Source organism: Arvicanthis niloticus, chromosome 6 (genome assembly GCF_011762505.2).
Source record: "Arvicanthis niloticus isolate mArvNil1 chromosome 6, mArvNil1.pat.X, whole genome shotgun sequence".
Classification (NCBI taxonomy): Eukaryota; Metazoa; Chordata; class Mammalia; order Rodentia; family Muridae; genus Arvicanthis; species Arvicanthis niloticus.
In genome coordinates this window covers 6720660-6727864 of record NC_047663.1, presented here as the reverse complement: position 1 = coordinate 6727864, position 7205 = coordinate 6720660, and the positions used below count along the sequence as shown (strand labels likewise).

The window sequence follows — 7205 nt, the reverse complement described above, 5'->3', positions numbered from 1 at the left end:
GTTTTTCCAAAGCTACAAATCAAGCGGCTCTCAAGATGTTTGGCTCTGCTCAAGAAATGAGATCGCTCCTCTCCCAAATTAACACAAACATTAGATTTCCGGGATAATTAAATCTCTGTAAGTATCATGAGCTAAAAATCAATCTAAATACCAGAACTGCCTGGCAACCAGAAGGGACAGGATTACTCACCCTGATATCTATATATCAGATATATCATATATATATATATATATATATATATATATATATATATATATATGATGGGAAAAGTCTCTCCCTTTATTTAGCTGTGCTTATGCACACACAGGCAAAGATGCACTGGGCAAGCAGCCTCCTTCCACACATGGAAGATGAAGGAGATGTGAGAACTACAGTCTGTGCCTGCAGCCAATGAGGCCTCCAGGTTCCTTTCCTCATGGGGGCTTGGGATGCCATGGCTACAAACAGGAACAGCCTTGGGAGTGTGGGCAGCCTGTTGCCTGTCTGAGGGGACTTAGAGACTTTGTTTGATGGGCATCCATCCATATCTCTGATCACAATGCCATCCTAATTGAGATTCAGGGTCTTTGGGAAGCTCTGGGGTGTGGTGGTTGGGCCAGGTCATCAGGACCATCTGTGCTAAGCTGAAGACTGAGGAACAGAAGACTGAGACCTTTTGTAGCACCAGTTTCGAGTTCTCTGGCCATGGGAGGATTCGTATCTGAAAGAACCGAGGCTTTACTAAGTTTAATGTATATGAAGTTGACGACTTGGGAGCTGAGAAGCAGTTCATCCCCAATAACTACAGGGTCAATTAATGATCCTCCGGACAAGTGGCAGCACTGCACTTCTGAAGGTTTCCACTGTACTGAGTCCTCCATGCCACCAAGTCATGATCACTAATAAATTTTCATCCAGTCTGCCTAAAGAGACAAAAGAGAGAAAGAAAGAGAGAGGAGAGAGAGAGAGGGAGAGAGAAAGAGAGAGAGAGAAATGAAGGAAAGAAAAAAAGTACATGATTCTGAGGCATGGATGGTGCCTTCCACCTAAAAATCCCATCATTCAGGATGCTGCTGCGGCAGGAGGATTACGGCAAGTATACAAGGGATGTATAATGTGATGTTTTAGATTTATTCATTTTATTTTATGCATGAACGTTTTGCCCGTGTGTCTGTCTGTGCACTGCCTGCTTGCTTGGTGTCTGCAGAGGTTAGAGGAGGTACTGGATCTCCTGGAACTAACATTACAGATGGAGCTGAGTGGTGGTGGTGCACTCGGGAGGCAGAGGCAGGTGGATCTCTGAGTTTGAGGCCAGCCTGGTCTACAGAGCAAGTTCCAGGACAGCCAAGCATATATAGAGAATCCTGTTTCAAAACACCACCACCAACAACAACAAAAATGAAAAAAAAAAAAAAAAAAAAAAAAAGGGAAGAAAGAAAAGAACGAACAGATGGTCGTGAGCCACCATGTGTGCACTAGAAACTGAACCTAAATCCTCTGCAAGAGCAGCAAGTGTTCTTAACCACTGAGCATTCTGTGTGTGTGTGTGTGTGTGTGTGTGTGTGTGTGTGTGTGTGTTATGCTATAAGGAGTAACTCTGTGATACAGTGCTAATCTAGAATGAATGCAGGATATTCTGAAGGGAGAAAAGAAGGAAGAAGGAAGAAGAGAGCTATGGAGGAGGAGAGGCCTGAACCAAGGGAGTTAGATTTAGGAGTTAGACATGACTATCAATGAAGGGCAGAAGAACGGGATGGGACTTCCCTCCATATTAAAGGGAAGGGGTGCTCTGGGGAAATGGCTTAGCTAGTAAAAAGAGCTTGCCACACATTAAAAAATAAAACAAAACAAACAACAACAACAACAACAACAACAAAAACAAAGCAAAACTGAGTTTGGACCACATATAAAAATCCAGGCAAGGAACTGTGCACCTATCACTTCATATCTGGAGAGGCAGAGAGAGGAGGAGCCTTGAGGCTTGCTGGTTAATCATGCTGGTCCAATTGTTGACCTCAGGTTCAGTGTCTCAAAAAAGAGAGTGGAGAGCTACCTAAAAAAGGCAGGTGAGGCGGCACACGCCTTTAATTCCAGCTCAGGAGGCAGAGGCAGGTAAGCCTCTGTGAGTTCAAGGCCAGCCTGGTCTACAGAGTGAGCTCCAGAACAAGAAGAAAGAAAGGAAGAAAGGGGACATTTAGCATTAACCTGTGACTTCCATGTACACACACACACACACACACACACACACACACACACACACACGAATAAATACAAAGCTTTAACCAGCATGCCTATGCATAAGTAGTTGATAAAGAGTGTCAGCACTGTTTCTTTTTTGTTTGTTTTTATTCTAGTTTTTGAGACATGGTCTCTCTATGTAGCCCTGGCTGTCCTGGACTTCACCTTGTAGACCAGGGTGGCCTTGAACTCACAGAGATCTGCCTGCCTCTGCATCCCAAGTGCTAGGCTTAGAAGTGTGTGCCTAGCCTATCTCTTACTGGGATCTAGACATATTCTACCTTAGTGGATCAAGATGGCTCTAAGTAGGATTTTGGTTTTGGGGGATTTTTTAAATTTATAATTAATGTGTGCACATGTGCATACATGTTTGTATATGCATGCATGTGCCATAGTTGCCTACCCCTCTCTTTTTAAATACTTTGAATACTGAAATATGTTTCTGAGGTAGCAGACCCTCTTTCAGTTGGGGTGATTAGATACCTGTTTGCTTGGCAGAACACTGGAGACACGTGAACTCTCCTAGCTTCCTACACACACACACACACACACACACACACACACACACGCTACACACACATGCTACACACACATACATACACTATACACACACACACACTACACACACGCTACACATACACATACATACACACTACACACACACTACACACACACTATACACACATATACTACACACACACTATACACACACATACACTACACATACACACTATACACACACTACACACATACACGCACATACATACTACACACACACACACTATACACACACACACATGAAGTTGACCTATTAACAGCATGACAGCACATAGCCCTGTTGTCCAGTAAACATGTGTCCTTCAGACTGAACTGGTTTAAGTCCATCTAGGATAAGATCTGCACTCTGAAGCCAGCAGGGTGCTTCATTGAGCAATGGTGCTTCCCATCAAACCTGATAACCTGAGTTCAATCCCTCCCACGGCAGGAAAGAGCCAAGTCCCCTGAGTTGTCCTTTGACCTTTCCACACATGCTGTGGTGTTTGTACACACACACACACACACACACACACACACAGAGAGAGAGAGAGAGGGGGGGGAGGAGACAGAGAGAGAGGAGAGAGAGAGAGAGAGAGAGAGAGAGAGAGAGAGAGAGAGAGAGAAACACATACACACATTTAAAAAAAAAATCTCAAAGAACTGCATTCTGCCCAGCAGAAATGAACCCAGACAGCCAGGAAGAGACCCTTGGGTTTTTCATAAGGTCTCCAATCATTGTCCCCTCTCCTTGGGACCCTCAAGCAGCTGAAGGAGACTCTGTGTGACCTCCAGTATCTGTGTCCAGGAGGCAAGAAGAGAACCAAACCGAGGGGAATGTAGACAATGTGGGCTTGGCGAGCGGAGAATGTCGGGAATGAGCCTCAGTCCAGAGTTCAGATCTGCGAGCTTGCCTTGGCCCCTCCCTGACACCCTTCATGAAAGATGAAGCCAGGAGACTCCCTGAGAGGGGCTCTTTGCTTAGGGAGTTTATGATTCCTGCTTCTGAATCATATTGCTTTTCTGAGCCCATGTGTCTTATTATAGCTAGAAAGATTTCATCCAGTCTGGCAGAGGTCGCAGCGAAGTAAATATACTGTCAAAATCCTCCCTGTACTTAGGACCCAATGCAGGCAGCTGTTTTTATGATCAAACCACTCAGCCATATGCTTGGCAAGGCATTTTGTTTGTGTCTTTGTTTTTCTGGTACAGGGAGTGGAAGCCATGGCCTTGGGTACGGTTGGCAAGTACTCTGCCACTGAGTTACAACCCCAAATGTCTTTTACTTATTATTTTTGAGGTACCATCTCTTTAATTTGCCCAGGTTGGCCTGGAACCCGTTCTGGAACCCAAGCCAACCCTAAACTTGAAGTCCTCCTGCTTCAGCCCCACAAATAGCTGAGATTACAGGTCTGTACCCCAGGCCCAGCTTAGAGCAGAGTATTTGGGAAAATACTCTTATCCAGTGCTCTTCAACAGTAATTTCCTTCCAAGGTTTTCTTTCTTTCTTTCTTTCTTTCTTTCTTTCTTTCTTTCTTTCTTTTCTTTCTTTTTTTAATTCAGTGATTTAATGTGGTATATTGTGAACCTTTTCCCAAGTGGAAATCTTTTTTTCAATAATCACAGAGAATTCATTAAATAGATGGTCAGATTTCTGTGGTCCATCTGACTAACTCTCAGTTGATGGGCAGTTTGGGGCTTCCAACTTTTAACACAGTATGCTTTAAAATAAAATTTAATGAAAACCAGATGGTAGGGGTGGCAGCGGCAGCACACTCTTTTAATTCCAGCACTCAGGAGCCAGAGGCAGGGGGATCTCCGTGACTTCAAGGCCAGACTAGTCTACAAAGCAAGTTCCAGGACAGACAAGATTATAAAGAGAAATCCTATCTCAAAACAAAAACAAAAACAAAAACAAAAAACAAAAGACAAAATACAAAGGTTAATGAGAATTTCTGAAGGACACACAGGATATGCAGGAAATTTATATTAGTGGTCCCAGGAGACAGGGATAAGGAAAGAGAGGACAGGGGCAGGAGGGGACCAATCTTTCCACTTTTATTTTTCTTGAGACAGGGTTTCTCTGTGTAGTTTTGGCTGTCCTGGAACTTGCTCTGTAAACCTTGATAGCCTCAAACTCAGAGATCTGCCTTCCTCCCCAGTCCTGGGATCATAGGCAAGCACCATCACTAACTGGCCAATCTTCCATGCTTTACTTCTTCTTCTTTTTTTTTTTTTAAAGAATTTATTTATTTATTTTGTGTAAGTACACTGTAGTTGTCTTCAGACACCCATATGAGGGCATCAGATCTCATTATGGATGGTTGTAAGCCACCATGTGGTTGCTGGGATTTGAACTCATGACCTCTGGAAGAGCAGTCAGTGCTCTTAACCACTGAGCCATCTCACCAGCCCCATGCTTTACTTCTTTATATTTTTTAAATCTCTAGTTTTAATATTTCATTATTACTATTTATTTGATTTTTATTATTATTTAATAAATAAAATATTTGGTTTAAAATAAATTTAAAATATTTATTCTAAAATAAGTGATGCATTTAAAATCACATTTATTTATCAGTGGGTGGGTGTGTCTTCCTGCATGTTAGCGTGGGTGTGACGGCCAGACGGTAACCTGCAGGAGTCTGTCCTCTTCTCTTTCTACCATGTGGATCCTGGAAATCGAACTCAGGTCATCAGGCTTGATGGTGATGCCTTTCTTTCCTTTTTTCCTTCCTTCCCTCCCTCCCTCCTTCTCTTTCTTCCTCCTTCCCTTCCTCTCTCCCTTCCTCCTTCCCTCCCTCCTTCTTCCCCTCCTTCCTCCCCTCCTTCCTCCCTCCCTTTGCTCCTTCCTTTTTTCCAGCTCCTTGCTTCACCAGTCACCATCATCTGTCTTTTGCTAGCACTAACTAGGTGATTAGGAGCTTACTGAAGAGTCCCATAGAAAGGCCCTATCATTACTCAGGATCTTAGCTGTAAGCAACTGGAGGCTTAGGAAGATGTCTCCTAGGAACATCTCGCCTAAGACTCAGACTCCGGTCTGGTTGGCCACAGCTCCAACTTCCCACAATCTACTAACTCAAGAGCTATGAGAATACACACATATTAACTATACTGGGGGAAATTCTCACAAATTTAGGTGCATGTATTTATCAACCAAACCTCTAAAAGCACTAAGGAGAGATTGCCCAGTGTTAGGAGCACTAGCTGCTCTTGCAGAGGACCTGGATTTGATTCTCACCCTCCATGGCAGCTCACAACTATCTGCAAGTCCAGTTCTAGGGACTCTGACGCCCTCTTCTGGTCTCCCTGGGCACCAGGCACGCATGTGGTATATTTGTGTGCATGCAGGCAAAATACTCATAACATAAAATAAAAATAAAATCTTTTTAAAGAAGCATTAAAGCCAGTGTAGTGGTGCATGCCTTTAATCCTAGTGCTCGGGAGGCAGAGGCAGAGGATCTCTGTGAGTTCGAGGCCAGTGTGGCCTACATAGCGAGTTTCAGGACTGCCAGGGCTATGTAGTAAAACCCTTTCTCAAAAGAACAACAAGAAAAGAGAGCATTAAAATTATGAAACACGTTATTTAATGCATGCTCTTTGCTTGACGGCCAAGTCAGGGCATGTGCTTTTCATGTTGGCTTCACAGTCTCTAGAAGTATGGGGCCTCTGACCCCTGTATAACTACATCCTGAACACGGGCCTTCTCAGAGGAACACGTTGTAAGCCACAATCAATCGCAGAGGGACCCTTGGGTTCAGCTAGAAGACACCACTCAGAGACTTGTCAGCCCTGGGTCTGGTTTCAGAACAAGGCTCTTGAGCTCCAAGAAAAGCCGTGAGAATCACAGGGACCCCCACACAGGACAAGCGTTCCTGGTTGTTTCTATGGACACAAGAAAAAAGGACAGGATTACAATAAAGAAGTAACCACACAGCCTGCAACTTGAGATGAGACTGGGGAAGGCCAGGTGGAGTAACAGCTGATGCCCTGCCATGGGCTCTCACAAAGCCCCTGCTACCCCAAGATAGAAAAGGCATTTTATCAACAGCCGTCAATCATGTCAACTTTTTTCCTGGTGACAACCAAGGCAGGAATCTAGAAATCATCTTTAAATAAACCTGTCCCGTCTTCATGTAGCTTGCTCACACTGCCAGGGGGACACTTTATTTCAATGTCCCTGATAAACTTTGCTATTCTAAAGTTTTGTCACCTGCACAGAGCAGACAAGGCTCTGTTCAGGGTAGAGTGTTAGGGGACACATACTTGAGTTGAAACAGTCTTAGTAAACAGTCTTAGTGAACCAGACCAGGTGTGGTGGCTCACACCTTTAATCCTGGCAGGAAGGCGGGAGGTGGGAGGTGGGAGGTGGGAGGTGGGGGGGGGATAGGGAGGAATGGGGGGCAGAGGGGCAGAGGCATGTATGGGTAGTTTGACTGCCTGTGGTTTTGTA

At 44.3% G+C, this 7205-nt stretch overlaps 1 pseudogene; it reads left to right on the top strand.

The window, feature by feature from the left end:
• Nucleotides 1-382: 382 nt before the first annotated feature.
• LOC117712134 (small nucleolar RNA SNORA70) lies at nt 383-506 on the top strand (annotated as a pseudogene).
• The last annotated feature ends 6699 nt before the right edge of the window (nt 507-7205 follow it).